A 6772-nucleotide genomic window follows, 5' to 3' on the forward strand; every position below is an offset into this window, starting at 1 on the left:
GTTTGGGGCACAGCATCCCCAGTATCACCAGTATCCCCCTTATTGCCTGCTCACAGCAGCTCTCCCATGGTGTGGAGAATGAGGTGGGGAGGTCTGTGAGGGGAGAAGGTTCTTCACTCCCAGGCACTCAGCAATAGGACAAGGGGGCACGATGGGCTCAAGCTCTGCCAGGGGAAATTGAAGTTGGAGAGCAGAAAAAATTCTTTGCAGAGAGAGTGCTCAGGCATTGGAATGGGCTGCCCAGAGAGGGGGTGGATTCCCCATCCCTGGAGGTTTTTCAACTGAGATTGGCCGTGGCCCTGAGTGCCATGATCTGGTAAAGGGACTGGAGTTGGACCAAGGGTTGGACTTGATGATCTCGAGGGCTTTTCCAACTCAATCCATTCTATGATTCTGTGATTCATGTTCCTTAGCCCTGGGTGCTCTCCTCCTCTCTGGGGACTGCTCCTGCCCTTTCACCATGACTGAAGCACCATAAAAACTGAGTCCATGCTGCTGTTTTGTTCTGTTTCTTCTCATCTTCTCTGGGTGTTTTGCTCTTCCTCAAGCAGAGAGTCTGTGTTCCATCAGGGAGTGGCAAACTTGATTCAAACTCACCCCAATTGACCCAAAATGCCCAAGGAAGAGATGTGTGTGTGTGTGTGTGTGTGAAATGCTAAATTTGGGAGGTCTGGAGCATAACCAAACCAGATCAATGTTTGCAGGACATGCAGCACAGCAGACACATGCACTGCATGGTCACATATCGCTTACCATGGTGGTAAAATGGGTCTTTAGGAGCTCTTTTGTTTTCCTACTTCTCCAGAGCCTCAACCCTGAGACTGACAAAGAGCAGGTGGTGGTTTCGGGCTGGTTAGGACACAGCCTGCTGCCTGGGCAAGGAGTGGATAAATGGCTCCCCAAAAAAATGGTGAGCTATTCCACAATGGAAGTGAAGAGGATAAAGTTCCCACTCCTGCACTCAGGCTGTGCCACTGGAGCACTTCTCTGTGCATTATATGTGCTTTATTACAACAAGGAGCAACGAGGTCTGTGTATGCACAGCTCAGAGATGTCACCAAGGCACACTAAATAAATACAATAAATTTGTCACAGGGAGAACTTCTGTGGCTTGTGCCCTGTTTTTCCTTTAAAACCTGTTTTCCAAATGTGAGATGAGTGGTTTGAAGGGATCTTAGGGAATAGCCCATACTGTTATGATTCTTGTTAGCGCATCCTGAGTCATTCCAGCAGGTTTGTCAGCCAGCAAGAGCATCACCTCAGATCTACAGAAGGGAAAAATAGGGAAATGCAGAAAATCCCTTGATCTCTGTGACTGCAGTGTTGTGCTAGGAAGGGACTGCACAAAAACAGGGGTGGAAAATCAATGATAAATTAGAAGAAATAATGAAAGGAGCTTAATCATTTGGGTCTTCCTCCCTTTTTAATTAGATTCTGTATTGCTGCTTCTGGAGAAGGGGTACTCTTCCCTGGCAGACACAGACTGAGCAGCCAGGTGTGGTATTTATCCAGGTGTGGCTGGGTAAATACCTCTGTTTTTAGGTTCCCTCAAGGTTTTAGGGCTTACCAACTGAGTTATCCTTTCCTGAGGGGGGTAAATTTTGACCCAAGACCAGAGCATCGAGTGCCAAAGGGCACTAAAGACCTGGGCCCTAAGTTTTGTGCAGAGATTCTGGCACCATATTCAACACCACGCTGCATAACCCGTTTAAGAAACTTCTACATATGTAAATATGTAGAATATGTAAAATACTATGTATGATCTGAAATGAAGAGCAAGATGCTGCTGCTTTATAGACCAGCTCTGCCTGCATAAAGACCAGCAAAAGAGAGAACAGTGATTTTTAGGGGAAGTTTTCTTTCAAGGTCTGTGTTTGTTAGTGAACAAAGGAAGAGCTTTCCATGTGCCAGTAGGGAATGAAAGAGTTTGAATGGCTGGAAGAGCAACCATGAAAATCTGGGCAGGAGTTGTCCAGAGACATTGTGGACTCCCCATCCCTGGAAGTGTCCAAGGCCAGGTTGGAACAGCCTGGGATAGTGGAAGGTGTCCCTGCCCATGGGTCCCTTCCAACCCAAACCATTCTCAGATTCTCTGATTCCATGGATAAAAAGATGGTGGTCAAACCAACCAAGCTGTGACCTGAAGCAGCTGGATATCAAAGGATTTGTTCTCCCTTGTGAGGAGGAGGAAACAATTCTTATTACTTCCAGAAGTCATCATGAATCCTGAGACAGAAATCTTTTTCATGCCTCTGGCCTCTTAAGGAGGGGTATCATTAAACTATCAGATTGATGTCAGCACATGTTCCTTTGCAGGCAGAGGCATGTTCTGTGCAGGGCAGTGGTGTGGGCAAGCACTCACTGACTATTACAGTGTGCTCAGAGACACCCCCTTGGACAGGGAACCCCGTTTGAGCCCTCCAGCCCCAGGCATGTTGCTAGTGATGATAATTTCAAGTGCCATCTTCAGTATGAGGGTTTTATGTTGGTAGTAAATAACAAGCAATTCAAATGTCAAGAATAGTTTATTGCTAGGAAAGGATTTATTTTTTTTCCCTGTCTCCTGGAGTTTTACCAGCCTGTGAGAATAAATCGTGAGAATTTGGAGGTAACATTTGTTCCAAGATGAGGATCAGTGCGTTCCCTTGGCTCCCTTATTAGCTGAAAAGGGTGGGGGAAAGAAAATGAGTGTGTAGCTTAATAGGAAATCCAAACTGGTCTGTGAATGTGTGTCTGGTCTGACTTATTCATGACTGTGATACACGTGTAAAATATGCTGATGGTGCTACACAGTCAAAAACACAGCTTGCCAACACTGTTAAATTACTATTTATTTCCTTTTAATTCCACTGGGTGTGACATTTATGTCCAAATACATCTATCATTTGGTTGGAGTCTGTGCTAGCCCTACTACAGCTCTGAAAGGTTATTTAAGTTTTTGCAAGAGGGAATGACCAGCTGTGAAGATTTGAGAATTTAAAAGGGTACTTTTATATTTTGACCTGACTTGACTTCACTTTAAAAACAAAAAGTCTTCTGTGTTTTAAAACAAGTCTTTTCTTCTTCATAGTAAATGAAACCATATAGAATTTTAGCCTTTAAAAACCTCCTGGTTTTCCTTTAGGGGAAAGTACAGTACTGTAATCAGTGAGTTTGTCAGAGGTAAGTGCTGTCATGTATGAGTGATGCGATAGGCTCCTCTGACCATGTATGTATGAGGTAAACAGGTGATGCAGAGGACATCAAAGAGGCTGTGTTTAGATTTTATGTGCTTATATTGTTTTGAAAAAGAGATCACACAGTTTAATTAGGGCCTACACAAACTGGTGAATTGGTCTACAGCTGAACTACACGAACATGGCAATTTACTGGATTGTTGTGGCAGCTGAATGTGCTTCCAGCTGGGGACAGACGCTGCCTGCTTCCCACTTTGAGCTGGGCTAGAGGGAAAACCTCTTTTCCTTTGGAACAGCTCCCAAAGAGCCCTTTCAAGTAACGGAAACGATGTGATGAGATGCTCTCGTAGAAAGTTCTGCATTTGACAGAGCAGTAAGTAACTTGCTCGCTCCCTATTTAAGTAATTATCCTCTCTACTGACACACCAGGAGCTGGCATGAGCAGTGGTGTCACTGGAAATGTTTATACCCAGGTCTTTCAGAAAACGTTGGCATCTCCCTCCCGCACCAGGGGGAATTATGTGAGTAAGTGAAACACTCCTCTGGAAGGTCTTTTTCATTCAGGTTAAGGCAGCGCTGGACAATCTTCCTACAGCTACTGGTGGAAGTAGGAGGAAATGAGCAAGCCGCAGTGCCAAGGGCGATGTGACTTCTGAAGTCTCCAAAGCCTGAGTGAAGGTTCAGCCTGGCTGATGCTTCATCAGAGGAGCTTGGTTTCCATCTGTCAGACAGCCAAAGGCAAGGGTACACTGTGAAGTGACAGGTCATGTCCCGAGTACCTGTGGTCTGCAAGCCAACCAACAGGTCATGCAATTTAGGCAAAACCTCACTGAATCCTGTCAGATACTGTCTCACTGAAAAATACAGATGTGCCTTCAGGCACACATGCCCTTCAGATTTGAAACAGAGTCCAAAACCTAAATGCTGAGTATAGGTTAGTTCTTTATGTGACATCAGTCATGTGGACCTGAGGAAGATCCTCCCTGCCTAAAAGAATGTGGGTTTTTTCCCAGCTGTTAGCTGGGAAACCATATAGAATTTTAGCCTTTAAACCCCTCCTGGTCTTCCTTTAGGGGTAAGTACAGGGTTTGCCAGAGGTAAGTGCTGTCATGTGTGACTGATGTGATAGGCTCTGACCATGTATGTATGAGGGATGGTATTTCTCCACACATTTTGCATTATGGCCGCAGGGCATCCCCCCAAAAAGGTGCCATTTATAAAAATAAAGAACTCTGTTCAGGTGAACAACTCAGGCTGCATGTTCAAAACCTGTTTTTCAGTGTGCAGATGTACCTTCCATACCCTGCATTATGATTAACACTGAGTTATGTAAGCTGAAGGAAAACTGCTTTTCTAGTGAGCCAAGTGCCATAAAATACATGTGGGATCTCTGTGGGTCTCCCCATAGATGCTGAAAGCACTCACCAACCTGTCTGCAATCATTAACAAAGCCCAAGTAAAACAAGAGAAAAGGGGGCAAAAAAACTCAGGCTGGAAAATCTTCCTTAGCAGGGAATGTGTTGCCGAGCTAATGCAGTCTCTGAAGGGGTATGAGAAGCAGGTTTGGATCACACTTTCCTGGCTTCTGGTGGTTTTTACCAAGGTCAGCATTTTAAATCATTAGGATGATACTGGTTTTATTTTTGTTTTCTCTATGGAGTAGTTGTGGCACAGAAAGGAGAATGGGGAAAGGACTCCCTAAATCATGAAGAACCTTTCTCACCATTAGCCAGTGGGCTGTCCCACTGATGCCAGTGGGACAGAACTGGAGACACTCTGAACAAACCACAGTGCAGCTTCGCCTCTTGGTGACAGTGTATTTCCACTCCTCACTGGCTTTGGTTAAGGAGGTAAAAAGTGCACTCAAAGAACCATAACATTGTTCCAAGAACATGAAATCTTCAAGTCATCCTTGGATTCCACTTTCTGTTTCCTCCTCCACCAGCTATGTCTGCCCAGTTGCTTATCAGTCTCTCCAGAGTATCAGACCTTTGCAGTGATCCCATCACTTACTCATGCTTTACTCATTTCCCAACATGGCTATTACTGCTTTTCAACTTAGCCTTCCTCAATCCCTGCTTTGAATTTGAGGTGATTTGGAGTGCTAATATAACATTAATCCGTATCAAGTATGTGCAAGGTATGAATCACTCTGTGTGTTCAAGGAAGAACCTGATGTTTCAACATCCATGATGCCGTTTAAGTAAAAAGATGAAGTCCCAACGTGGAAATACTTTTCCACAGTAGTAGGTGCAACTACAGCTTCAGTCACATTTCCTCACTATCCCATTCACTCCCTGTGCACCTCCCAGCACCTCTACACAGGATGAAGGTGTACAGACTTGCTGTGATTGCCAACTCCTCTCTCCCAGCCAGATATCCAGGTATTCATGGTTTCTGATCTCTCTTTAGCAAAAAGATGAGAAGAAAGCAAAATGGTTATAAGAATCTAAGTGTGCAAAACAGTGTTTTCTTCCCACCTCACTAAAAAGAGATGAGGTATCAATTTCTTCAAAGCCAGCATTTTGGAAAACAAAGAACTAATCCTGAGGCAAACACCGGCCTAAAGCAGCAATTTCAAAACAACTGCTGTTTGTCACAGCTTAAAGACTGTTTTCACAAAGTTATGTTGAGCAAAAATGCAGCTAATGACCTGCAAATGTCACTTAAGGGGAAAAGTAACAAAACCCCCAAACTAGGGAGTATCCATCAATAACCTGCATTTAGGACAAACTCAGGAACTGCTGTATAAGAAATGGCGTTAAAGTTTGAACAACAAAAGACAAACAAGAACAGGCCTGTTTGTCTGAACTTCTTGCATGATAACATGTGAACAGGAAAGGTTTTTGCAACACAATGCCTTCATGTCAATAGTTCTGAGTTTCTCAGAACTCAAAATTTCCTTGGGTTGTGTCACTGGTTCATATTCACACCTGAACAGAAGAGATTAAGAATTCATCTGATCATTAGAACAGCGTTGGATGAGTTGCAAATGTGCAAGTATCATACAAATGCCATTAATTATTAGAAATAGTAATAACTAGAATACAACCTAATATAAAAAGTTATCAGATGATTCTTTGCATATTCTGAAGGTGTAGACACCTGACAGTCAAAACCCAAGGAATTCCCTTCTGCCTCTCTAGAACAGTACCTTTGAAATCCAAAACTGAGCCGCTTTGATCCCATGTTTGGAGCAGTTACCACATTTAAACTCACAGGGATAGACTTTGCCCCTCCCCAGATCTCCTGCACAGTCCAAGGCTGACAGGTGTGCACAGAATGGTCACTGTCTCACAGCCCTGCCCTCCTCTGAACCTCCCTGCTTTGCAGCCAGGGCTATTTCTCTGGCCTAAACGGCAGAAATCTGCTTTTCCTGACTTCAGTTTGAAAAAGTTCTGGATGAGTAATTCTGATGGTGATTTAGATATGCAGGTACATGTCAGACAATACAAAGGTCATACCTAACAACTGCTTTTTTTCTTTAAATCCAGGGTTTCTGCATTGAAGAAAAGGAGTTGCTCAAACAAGAATGACAACAGTTGACACACTTTCAGTATGTTTTACTCTCAGCTTTGTTCACTCTGATCACAAGC

This window comes from Pithys albifrons, chromosome Z (assembly GCF_047495875.1).
Source record: "Pithys albifrons albifrons isolate INPA30051 chromosome Z, PitAlb_v1, whole genome shotgun sequence".
In the NCBI taxonomy this organism is placed as follows: domain Eukaryota; kingdom Metazoa; phylum Chordata; class Aves; order Passeriformes; family Thamnophilidae; genus Pithys; species Pithys albifrons.